At 50.1% G+C, this 13,777-nt stretch overlaps 1 protein-coding gene across 1 annotated transcript in view; it reads right to left on the reverse strand.

Annotated features, from left to right (window-relative positions):
• The window catches only part of LOC122938069 (polypeptide N-acetylgalactosaminyltransferase 4-like), an 83,821-nt gene extending 72,404 nt beyond the window's left edge, over positions 1-11,417 (reverse strand). Inside the window, exon 1 of the mRNA XM_044293351.1 lies at positions 11,247-11,417. The gene's annotated coding sequence lies outside the window, so the exon portion shown is untranslated. The remainder of the gene's footprint in view (positions 1-11,246) is intronic.
• Between the last annotated feature and the right edge of the window lie 2,360 nt (positions 11,418-13,777).

A 13,777-nucleotide genomic window follows, 5' to 3' on the forward strand; every position in this document is an offset into this window, starting at 1 on the left:
AAAATACTAATTTGCCTAATAATTCTGCACGTAGTGTATATCAGGGGTCAGTACAGAGTTCTATCACATCATCTATTTGTCCCCAGGACTGTGACTGTGACGAGGGGACATCCTCTGCGTCTGGAGGAAAGAAGGTTTGTACACAAACATAGAAAAGGATTCTTTACGGTAAGAGCAGTGAGACTATGGAACTCTCTGCCTAAGGAGGTGGTAATGGCGAGTACAATAAAGGAATTCAAGAGGGGCCTGGATGTATTTCTGGAGCGTAATAATATTACAAGCTATAGCTACTAGAGAGGGGTCGTTGATCCAGGGAGTTAGTCTGATTGCCTGATTGGAGTAGGGAAGGAATTTCCATTCCCCTAAAGTGGGGAAAATTGGCTTCTACCTCACTTTTTTTTTTTGCCTTCCTCTGGATCAAATTGCAGGATAACAGGCCGAACTGGATGGACAAATGTCTATTTTCGGCCTTATGTACTATGTTACTAATACAGTTTAATTTTAGGGGTTTTTAAAAAAAAAAATACTAAATTTTAAAGCCCTTGCTGCATTTGTACGTGTGAAATTCAAGCGCTATATACTGCTGTCATATTCTGTTAGTAAAAAAAAACAAAAAAAAACAGGGGGCAAAATACTTAATATTGAAGAGTTTGCTGCATCTGCGATTGTTAAAAACAAGCTTGAAATACTTCAATAATTTTCTGGCTTTGAAAAAACACCAGTTTTTGGCAATACTCTCCATCTGGGGCCTCTGCCGGATTAGTCAGTGTGCAATTTAAGCTAGAAATACAGCTATCATTTTCTGGGTTTTCAAAAACACCCATTTATGGCAAAATACTTAATATGCTGCCTTGTCTGCATCTGTACGTGTGAAATTCAAGCATTATATACTGCTGTCATTCTGGTATTAAAAAAATACCCATTTAGGCAAAAATCTTAATTTTGCAGCCTTTGCTGCATGTGTCATTATGAGATACACCCTTTACATACTGCTGTGCTATTCTGGTATTAAATAAACACCCATTTTGGGCAAGATCCTAAATTTGAGAAATATGAGGAGAGCGTCAAATAAGGGGTGTGGCCCCAGTCGTGGAGCTGCTGGCGGAGCTCCTGTTGCAGGGAGAGGACGTGGTCGATCTGTGCCAGCTACATGCACAAGTGAAACACCTTCCTCAGGTGCAAGTAGGTGCAGAACCTTCAGCGGTATTTGGTCGGGCCTAATGCAGCTCTACGAATGGTGAGGCCTGAACAAGTACAGGCGATAGTAGATTGGGTTGCTGACAGTGCCTCCAGTTCCTTCACATTGTCTCCCACCCAGTCTCCTGCTGAACGATCAGAGTTAGCACCTGCAGCCGATGTCCATAAGTCTTTCACCTCATCCCCTTGCAAATCAGCCAAGCAGTCTGAGCCCCAAGTCATGCAGCAGTCTCTTCTGCTTTTTGATGACTCTGTTAGCAGGGTTTCCCAGGGCCATCCACCTAGCCCTGCCCCAGAAGTGGAAGAGATTGAGTGCACCGATGCCCAACCACTTATGTTTCAAGATGAGTACATAGGAGTACCATCACAGCACATCTCGGATGAAGACAAAACACAGGTGCCAACTGCTGTGGCTTTCGAAAGTGTGCAGACTGACAGACAAGGAGGTCAGGGGTGAAGACTGGGTGGAAGATGATGTGGAGGACGATGAGGTCCTCGACCCCACATGGAATCAAGGTCATGCGAGTGACCTGTGTAGTTCGGAGAAAGAGGCGGTGGTCTCACGGAGCCACCAGCACAGCAGAAGAGGGAGCAGGGTGCAGAAGAGGGAGCAGGGTGCAAAAGCCGAGCGGCCATCCCCTAGACCAGGGATGGCCAACCTGAGGCTCTCTAGCTGCTGCTAAACTACAACTCCCATCATGCCCGGACAGCTCTCCCTCTCCCAAACACTGGAGTGGAAGAGGAAGTACCCCCCTACCCACCCACGATCACGATCCCTGGCCCTGAAAGCCAGCATTTCAAAATCACTGGCCTTTGAAATACTGTCATTTTATCTAGTGGAGACGGAGAGCTTTAAAAGCCTTATGGCGGTGGTTGTCCGACAGTACGTCATGCCCAGCCGCCACTACTTTTCAAGGCGTGCCATCCCTTCCATGCACAACCAAGTGGGGGACAAAATCAGGAGTGCATTGCGCAATACCATCTGTGGCAAGGTGCACCTCACTACGGATATGTAGACCAGTAACCACTGTCAGGGACGTTATATCTCCCTAACAGCACACTGGGTAAATGCAGTGGCGGCTGGGCCTGAGGCGGATAGCAGTTTGGCACATGGTCCTTCCACCACCGAGGATTGCAGGGCGCTTCAGTTTGCATCCTGTTGCTTCCTCGTCCTACTCCGCTTCCTCATCCCCTACTGGCTCCTCATCCGGTCAGCGTAACAGCTTCACCACCAACTTCAGCACAGCCGGGGTAAACGACAGCAAGCAGTTTTAAAAATTATGTTTGGGGGACAAACCTCACACCGTGCAGGAGCTGTGGACGGGCCTTGAAGAACAGACCAATGAGTGGTTGGTGCCAGTGAGCCTCAAGCCTGGCCTGGTGGTGTGCGATAATGGAAGAAATCTCGTAGCAGCTCTGGGACTAGCCGGTTTGTGGCACATCCCTTGCCTGGTGCATGTGCTGAATTTGGTGGTGCAGAGATTCCTTAAAACTTACCCCGATATGTCAGAGCTGCTGCAGAAAGTGCGGGCCGTCTGTGCGCGTTTTCGGCGTTCTCATCCTGCTGCTGCTCGCCTGTCAGCGCTGCAGCATAACTTCAGCCTTCCCGCTCACCGCCTCATATGCGACATGCCCACAAGGTGGAACTCATGCTGTCCAAACTGTGCGAGCACGATAGTGGAGTTTCAGCTGTAGTACACACAGGTGAGCCGCTCTGCGGAACAGCACCACTTTACCACCAATGACTGGGCCTCCATGCGAGACCTGTGTTCCTTGTTGAGCTGTTTCAAGTACTCCACCAACATGCTCAGTGCCGATAACGATGTTCTCAGCGTTACTATCCCACTTCTATGCCTCCTCGAAAAAACGCTGCTGGTGATGATGGAAGAGGATGTGGCACAGGAAGAGGGATCATTTCATAGGGTTTCAGGACAATCATTCCCAAGTGGCTCCGAGGGTGGGTTCCTGCCCCACAAACGCCAGGTACACAATTGTCCAGCCAGGGCACAGTTCTGGAGGATGACGAGGTGGAGGAGGAGAAACTATGTTCACAGCTGGGTGGCACCCAGACCAGCTCATGGCCATCACTGGTGCGTGGATGGGGGGGATACAGAGGACACAGATGATACACCTCCCACAGAGGACAGCTTTTCGTTGTCTCTGGGCAGCCTGGCACACATGAGCGATAACATGCTGCAGTGTCTCTGCAACGACCTCCGAGTTGCCCACATTCTAACTTGTGCTGATTACTGGGTGGCCACGCTGCTGGATTCCCGTTACAAGGACAACGTACCATCCTGAAATACAGGCAGCCTGCTGGCCACAGGTTGCCTGTTAATTTTGGTTCCTGGCAGTTATTGGATATCTGTATACTTACCTGATCCTGTTCCCTGACGATCCTTTGCCTGCTCCTCCTGTACTGCGCATCCTTCCTGGTATATTGACCTCGGCTTACACCTGACTATTCTTTGCGGACTCCTTTGGTACTTCTCGAATCTCCTGGTATTCATGACCCCGGCTTCTCCTGACCTTTCTTTGCTAAGTTAGGGACTGCCGTCCAGTTGTCCCCTGTCATCAGGACTCGTGAGGCAAATAGGCAGGGCCAGGGGTGAGGGTGGAGCGCAGTGGTCACTATCCTCCCCCCTGTGTGTGTGTCTGTGTGTACATGACCGTTACACCATGATCACCATGGTAGGCGCAGAAAAGAACATCGAAAGTTGATAGGGCGGATATCAAATTGGATCGTGAACATCACGCGGACTAGCGACATGGTGGGGCAGTAAGTGTGCACACGCCTACACGTACTGAATGATTGGTCTGCCCCCTGCAACTTCTGGGTCTCCAAATTGGCCTTGTAAAACAAAACATGCAATGCAACAGCTTTCTGCAAACCAAATAAAGTACAAAACTGCATAATAATTGCAAGTGCTGTACTTCTAACAAAATTATTTGAGCCCGTCTGCGATCTCTGTAAGACGGGTTCCAAAAACGAAATTCTACCTGTTATATGCCATGACAGCTACCATACGATTCAGCGAGTGTAGGTTCCACATGCATACTGGGCCTGCTTTAATTTCTGTCATTTTTGGTGCCAAAATGGCCTCCATTATATCCAAGGAATGCAGGTACCAACATGCATGCCGGGCCCACTCCACACCACTCCTGGAGCCAAATGGCCACCAAAGACTGCAATGAGAGTCCACAAACTATCTCACTCCTGGTGCCAAATGGCTTCCAGTGAGTGAGGGGGAGCAGGCCTGACTATATACTCACACTAATTAAAATCAGCCTATGGGGCAGACAAGCTGGTCAGGAGTGCACGACTGAGGTGTCAGCCACACCTCCAATACAAACTGCTAAGAAAAAGGGGGTCAGTCAGCACATTCCAAAGTGGCCTTAGCTTTCCCTTCACGCCTTGGAGGTGCTGGCCTGCCCTGCAGCCAGTGTACTGTCTAAAAGTGTATTTAGCACGACTGGAGGGGGTTATAACAGGTTATATTTCCCAATGTTTTGGGGTGTACCCTAATTACGGTAAAAAAAAAAACAAAAACTTAAAACCAAAAAGCAGCGTAGGCTACCACCTCCTCCACCGCCGCTTTCACCTACACCGCCACATCCACCGCCTACTCAACCTCCTACTTCATATGGACCTCGTCCTCCTAGATCAAGATTATTATTTTTTTATTTTTACGTATTTTGTGTTATTTAAAGTCATTTCCCTATCCACATTTGTTTGCAGAGCCCTTGCCATGCTCTTAACCACATATTGCTGGCATTTGCAGCCCTTTCCACGACATTTTTACAGCCATTTTAGTGCTAAAAAATTTGTTCGTGTTCGGGTCCTAAACACAAACTTTTTTGTGAAGTTCGGCCGAACCCGTCGAACCCGAACATCCAGGTGTCCGCTCAACTCTACTGATAAGCCCTTTTTTTTGCCACTAATAAACGCCAGAAAAAGGCTTTAGATTAGAACATATAACTGCACAGCATAAGGGCTAACAAGACATGGAAATATTTCCTAGTAATACACCCTGTTAATATCTGTATCACACAGCACTTGCAACCCAATAAAAAGAATGGTTTGCTGGAATTAGAGGTATCATCTTTTGCAAACCTGAAAGCAGCAGTATAATTGCAATTTGGATCCCCAGTCAGTGCAGCAAGGTGTAATAGGATTGTTCCCATTACCCAGGCTGTAACCTCCCCTATTGAACCCTGTTCTGATTCAATACTGTGTAATGATTCCTCCCTATCCTTTCCCTACACTTTTAATGCTCTTTCCCTGAACTTCTATTCAGCAAAATAAAAGTTTTCAAGTCTTTCCGAGCACTGTTCCTAGTGCCTGCTGATGTCTCTCTCTGAACTAAGTACACTAGAAAATGGCTGAATCCAAGATGGCTGAGGCTATTTAAAGGTCTGTGACATCACAGGGCTGGCTGGGTGCTGATTGGCTGCATGCATGGCATTGTGGGTGATCCCTCGTTCCCAGTGTTCTTTGTTATATGTCCTAACATATGCACCAGCTTTTTTAGGTAAAAATTTGATTCTTTACCACAAAGCGTGAGCTAATTCGGAGCGAATCAAATTTTTCCTGAAATTCTGATCAAATTCCACTTCGTCAACTTCGATTCGCTCATCTCTATTTTTTACCAATTTTTGACTAAACAAAGCAACACCCCATATACGTTCATAAACTGCTGTATGGACATAAGGCAAGGCTCAGAGAGGAAGGAGAATGGTGTTCTGGCGTTATGCCACGTCTGAAAAGACCCTGAGGTACCCCTAGAGAGAAAATCCTCAAAAAGTTGACTCATTTTGGAAAATAAACCCCTCAAGGAATTTATTGAATGGTTTAATTAGTGCCTTGACCCCATAGGTGATTCATAGAATAATAACAGTAAAATGTTGATTTAACAACCACAGCCCTAAGCATTTTGACCCTACAGGGGTTTACAAAAATTATTTCACAGCAGATGGTGCAAAGTTAATATTGCAATTTTTCCACATATATGGCATTTCAGTGACCAATATGTTGTGCCCACGTAGCGCTCAGAAGGGAAGGAGCGCTACTTGAGTTTTGGAGCATGGATTTAGCGGGAATGGTTTTTGACTACTACATCATATATGCAGACCTATACAGTGGGAATGACCCCTTTTTGGAAACTACACCCCTAAAGTTATTCATTAAGGGTAGACTGAGCATTTTGACATCACAGGTGTTGTGCGGAAATTAATGATCAGGACGCTGTGCAAAAAGAAAATTTCAATTTAAATGCCCAATATGCTGTGCTCAGCTAGTGCCATCTAAAACACATCACACCCTTTAAAAATTGTTAGGCGGGTTCTATTGGGCACGGAAATGCCTTAAATGTGTATGTAAACTGCTGTTTGGGTACGCAGCAGGGTTCAGCAGGAACAGACCACTTTTGGCTTTACAGCGCAGATTTTGATGGTTTAAAGCAGGCATGCTCAACCTGCGGCCCTCCAGCTATTGTAAAACTACAACTCCCAGCATGCCTGAACAGCCTACAGCAGGGCATTGTGGGAGTTGTAGTTCTACAACAGCTGGAGGGCCGCAGGTTGAGCATACCTGGTTTAAAGGCTACATATTGCATTTTCACAGTTTTTATTTTCTCGACGGAGCTGTGTGGGGGATTATTTTTTGTGTGGGATAATCTGCCTAATTTGGGGTACATACAGTGAGTGATATAGGCACCACATACACAGACATCAGAGCGGATGTATGGAGTCACATAGGCACCACATACACAGACATCAGAGTGGATGTATGGAGTCACATAGGCACCACACACAGTACAGACATCAGAGTGGATGTATGGAGTCACATAGGCACCACACACAGTACAGACATCAGAGTGGATGTATGGAGTCACATAGGCACCACACACAGTACAGACATCAGAGTGGATGTATGGAGTCACATAGGCACCACATACACAGACATCAGAGCGGATGTATGGAGTCACATAGGCACCACATACACAGACATCAGAGCGGATGTATGGAGTCACATAGGCACCACATACAGTACAGACATCAGAGTGGATGTATGGAGTCACATAGGCACCACACACACAGACGTCAGAGTGGATGTATGGAGTCACATAAGCACCACATACACAGACATCAGAGTGGATGTATGGAGTCACATAGGCACCACATACACAGACATCAGAGTGGATGTATGGAGTCACATAGGCACCACATACACAGACATCAGAGCGGATGTATGGAGTCACATAGGCACCACACACAGTACAGACATCAGAGTGGATGTATGGAGTCACATAAGCACCATATACACAGACATCAGAGTGGATGTATGGAGTCACATAGGCACCACATACAGTACAGACATCAGAGTGGATGTATGGAGTCACATAGGCACCACATACAGTACAGACATCAGAGTGGATGTATGGAGTCACATAGGCACCACATACACAGACATCAGAGTGGATGTATGGAGTCACATAGGCACCACACACAGTACAGACATCAGAGTGGATGTATGGAGTCACATAGGCACCACATACAGTACAGACATCAGAGTGGATGTATGGAGTCACATAGGCACCACACACAGTACAGACATCAGAGCGGATGTATGGAGTCACATAGGCACCACACACACACAGACATCAGAGTGGATGTATGGAGTCACATAGGCACCACATACAGTACAGACATCAGAGTGGATGTATGGAGTCACATAGGCACCACATACACAGACATCAGAGTGGATGTATGGAGTCACATAGGCACCACATACAGTACAGACATCAGAGTGGATGTATGGAGTCACATAGGCACCACATACACAGACATCAGAGTGGATGTATGGAGTCACATAGGCACCACACACACACAGACATCAGAGTGGATGTATGGAGTCACATAGGCACCACATACAGTACAGACATCAGAGTGGATGTATGGAGTCACATAGGCACCACATACAGTACAGACATCAGAGTGGATGTATGGAGTCACATAGGCACCACATACAGTACAGACATCAGAGTGGATGTATGGAGTCACATAGGCACCACACACAGTACAGACATCAGAGCGGATGTATGGAGTCACATAGGCACCACACACACACAGACATCAGAGTGGATGTATGGAGTCACATAGGCACCACATACACAGACATCAGAGTGGATGTATGGAGTCACATAGGCACCACATACAGTACAGACATCAGAGTGGATGTATGGAGTCACATAGGCACCACATACAGTACAGACATCAGAGTGGATGTATGGAGTCACATAGGCACCACACACACACACAGACGTCAGAGTGGATGTATGGAGTCACATAAGCACCACATACACAGACATCAGAGTGGATGTATGGAGTCACATAGGCACCACATACACAGACATCAGAGTGGATGTATGGAGTCACATAGGCACCACATACACAGACATCAGAGCGGATGTATGGAGTCACATAGGCACCACACACAGTACAGACATCAGAGTGGATGTATGGAGTCACATAAGCACCATATACACAGACATCAGAGTGGATGTATGGAGTCACATAGGCACCACATACAGTACAGACATCAGAGTGGATGTATGGCGTCACATAGGCACCACATACACAGACATCAGAGTGGATGTATGGAGTCACATAGGCACCACACACACAGACGTCAGAGTGGATGTATGGAGTCACATAAGCACCACATACACAGACATCAGAGCGGATGTATGGAGTCACATAGGCACCACAGACATCAGAGTGGATGTATGGAGTCACATAGGCACCACATACACAGACATCAGAGTGGATGTATGGAGTCACATAGGCACCACACACAGTACAGACATCAGAGTGGATGTATGGAGTCACATAGGCACCACATACAGTACAGACATCAGAGTGGATGTATGGAGTCACATAGGCACCACACACAGTACAGACATCAGAGCGGATGTATGGAGTCACATAGGCACCACACACAGTACAGACATCAGAGTGGATGTATGGAGTCACATAGGCACCACACACACACAGACATCAGAGTGGATGTATGGAGTCACATAGGCACCACACACAGTACAGACATCAGAGTGGATGTATGGAGTCACATAGGCACCACATACAGTACAGACATCAGAGTGGATGTATGGAGTCACATAGGCACCACACACAGTACAGACATCAGAGCGGATGTATGGAGTCACATAGGCACCACACACACACAGACATCAGAGTGGATGTATGGAGTCACATAGGCACCACATACAGTACAGACATCAGAGTGGATGTATGGAGTCACATAGGCACCACATACACAGACATCAGAGTGGATGTATGGAGTCACATAGGCACCACATACAGTACAGACATCAGAGTGGATGTATGGAGTCACATAGGCACCACATACACAGACATCAGAGTGGATGTATGGAGTCACATAGGCACCACACACACACAGACATCAGAGTGGATGTATGGAGTCACATAGGCACCACATACAGTACAGACATCAGAGTGGATGTATGGAGTCACATAGGCACCACATACAGTACAGACATCAGAGTGGATGTATGGAGTCACATAGGCACCACATACAGTACAGACATCAGAGTGGATGTATGGAGTCACATAGGCACCACATACAGTACAGACATCAGAGTGGATGTATGGAGTCACATAGGCACCACATACAGTACAGACATCAGAGTGGATGTATGGAGTCACATAGGCACCACACACAGTACAGACATCAGAGTGGATGTATGGAGTCACATAAGCACCACATACAGTACAGACATCAGAGTGGATGTATGGAGTCACATAGGCACCACACACAGTACAGACATCAGAGTGGATGTATGTAGTCACATAGGCACCACATACACAGACATCAGAGTGGATGTATGGAGTCACATAGGCACCACACACACAGACGTCAGAGTGGATGTATGGAGTCACATAAGCACCACATACAGTACAGACATCAGAGTGGATGTATGGAGTCACATAGGCACCACACACAGTACAGACATCAGAGTGGATGTATGGAGTCACATAGGCACCACATACACAGACATCAGAGTGGATGTATGGAGTCACATAGGCACCACACACACAGACGTCAGAGTGGATGTATGGAGTCACATAAGCACCACATACAGTACAGACATCAGAGTGGATGTATGGAGTCACATAGGCACCACACACAGTACAGACATCAGAGTGGATGTATGGAGTCACATAGGCACCACATACACAGACATCAGAGCGGATGTATGGAGTCACATAAGCACCACATACAGTACAGACATCAGAGTGGATGTATGGAGTCACATAGGCACCACATACACAGACATCAGAGCGGATGTATGGAGTCACATAGGCACCACACACAGTACAGACATCAGAGTGGATGTATGGAGTCACATAGGCACCACACACAGTACAGACATCAGAGTGGATGTATGGAGTCACATAGGCACCACATACACAGACATCAGAGTGGATGTATGGAGTCACATAGGCACCACACACACAGACGTCAGAGTGGATGTATGGAGTCACATAAGCACCACATACAGTACAGACATCAGAGTGGATGTATGGAGTCACATAGGCACCACACACAGTACAGACATCAGAGTGGATGTATGGAGTCACATAGGCACCACATACACAGACATCAGAGTGGATGTATGGAGTCACATAGGCACCACACACACAGACGTCAGAGTGGATGTATGGAGTCACATAAGCACCACATACAGTACAGACATCAGAGTGGATGTATGGAGTCACATAGGCACCACACACAGTACAGACATCAGAGTGGATGTATGGAGTCACATAGGCACCACACACAGTACATACACAGACATCAGTCTTTCCAGTGTCAGGGCTGGTGACACCTGTGCACCTTGCTCTACCTATGTACGCTGTAGATAAGCACAGGGAGCAGTCGGTCCTCCCCATTATGTGGCAGTGACGGCTGCCAGTGGTAAGTGTGCCCCCCACCCCAGGATACTCACAGTGTAGGCTGACCACCAGGGACACATCCCCGCCGTTATGGGGAGCTCTATGGGCACTTAGCACGGCCGGTCCAGGGGAAGTGCACTGCTCCTGTCCCCGTGTAGCCGCTTCCTTTCACTTTCTCGGAGCCCTCCTGACGTGTCTGTGGCCGCCCCTCCTCTCTAACCACAGTGGACCCTCCCTCCTCCGCTTTCCTCCAGATCATGTGGCTGGCTGGGAGCTCTGACCCTCACAGAATGAGGACAGGGCGGTGATTCTTGTGGGGAGCGCTCCTCTCCGGACTAGAAACAGGCGGTAGGCAGACACGAGAACAACTCCAGTTACCAGAGCGACATTTACCTCAGGCAAGAGCCGCACTGCCTCTGACCGGCGGTGAACAACAACCGCACTGCCTCTGACAGGCGGCGTACAACAACCGCACTGCCTCTGACCGGCGGCGTACAACAACCGCACTGCCTCTGACCGGCGGTGAACAACAACCGCACTGCCTCTGACCGGCGGCGTACAACAACCGCACTGCCTCTGACCGGCGGTGAACAACAACCGCACTGCCTCTGACAGGCGGCGTACAACAACTGCACTGCCTCTGACCGGCGGCGTACAACAACCGCACTGCCTCTGACCGGCGGTGAACAACAACCGCACTGCCTCTGACAGGCGGCGTACAACAACCGCACTGCCTCTGACCGGCGGCGTACAACAACCGCACTGCCTCTGACCGGCGGCGTACAACAACCGCACTGCCTCTGACCGGCGGCGTACTACAACCGCACTGCCTCTGACCGGCGGCGTACAACAACCGCACTGCCTCTGACAGGCGGCGTACAACAACCGCACTGCCTCTGACCGGCGGCGTACAACAACCGCACTGCCTCTGACCGGCGGTGAACATCAACCGCACTGCCTCTGACAGGCGGCATACAACAACCGCACTGCCTCTGACCGGCGGCGTACAACAACCGCACTGCCTCTGACCGGCGGTGAACAACAACCGCACTGCCTCTGACAGGCGGCGTACAACAACCGCACTGCCTCTGACCGGCGGCGTACAACAACCGCACTGCCTCTGACCGGCGGCGTACAACAACCGCACTGCCTCTGACCGGCGGCGTACAACAACCGCACTGCCTCTGACAGGCGGCGTACAACAACCGCACTGCCTCTGACCGGCGGCGTACAACAACCGCACTGCCTCTGACCGGCGGTGAACATCAACCGCACTGCCTCTGACAGGCGGCATACAACAACCGCACTGCCTCTGACCGGCGGCGTACAACAACCGCACTGCCTCTGACCGGCGGTGAACAACAACCGCACTGCCTCTGACAGGCGGCGTACAACAACCGCACTGCCTCTGACCGGCGGCGTACAACAACCGCACTGCCTCTGACCGGCGGCGTACAACAACCGCACTGCCTCTGACAGGCGGCGTACAACAACCGCACTGCCTCTGACCGGCGGCGTACAACAACCGCACTGCCTCTGACCGGCGGCGTACAACAACCGCACTGCCTCTGACCGGCGGCGTACAACAACCGCACTGCCTCTGACCGGCGGCGTACAACAACCGCACTGCCTCTGACCGGCGGCGTACAACAACCGCACTGCCTCTGACCGGCGGCGTACAACAACCGCACTGCCTCTGACCGGCGGCGTACAACAACCGTAGTGTCTCTGACCGGGGGCGTACAACAACTGCAGTGCCTCTGACTGGCGGCGTACAACAACCGCACTGCCTCTGACCGGCGGCGTACAGCAACCGTACTGCCTCTGACCGGCGGCGTACAACAACCGCACTGCCTCTGACCGGCGGCGTACAACAACCGCACTGCCTCTGACCGGCGGCGTACAACAACCGCACTGCCTCTGACAGGCGGCGTACAACAACCGCACTGCCTCTGACCGGCGGCGTACAACAACCGCACTGCCTCTGACCGGCGGTGAACATCAACCGCACTGCCTCTGACAGGCGGCATACAACAACCGCACTGCCTCTGACCGGCGGCGTACAACAACCGCACTGCCTCTGACCGGCGGTGAACAACAACCGCACTGCCTCTGACAGGCGGCGTACAACAACCGCACTGCCTCTGACCGGCGGCGTACAACAACCGCACTGCCTCTGACCGGCGGCGTACAACAACCGCACTGCCTCTGACCGGCGGCGTACAACAACCGCACTGCCTCTGACCGGCGGCGTACAACAACCGCACTGCCTCTGACCGGCGGCGTACAACAACCGCACTGCCTCTGACCGGCGGCGTACAACAACCGCACTGCCTCTGACCGGCGGCGTACAACAACCGTAGTGTCTCTGACCGGGGGCGTACAACAACTGCAGTGCCTCTGACTGGCGGCGTACAACAACCGCACTGCCTCTGACCGGCGGCGTACAGCAACCGTACTGCCTCTGACCGGCGGCGTACAGCAACCACACTGCCTCTGACCGGCGGCGTAGAACAACCACACTGCCTCTGACTGGCGGTGTACAGCAACCGCACTGCCTCTGACCGGCGGCGTACAGCAACCG

This window comes from Bufo gargarizans, chromosome 5 (assembly GCF_014858855.1).
Source record: "Bufo gargarizans isolate SCDJY-AF-19 chromosome 5, ASM1485885v1, whole genome shotgun sequence".
NCBI lineage: Eukaryota > Metazoa > Chordata > Amphibia > Anura > Bufonidae > Bufo > Bufo gargarizans.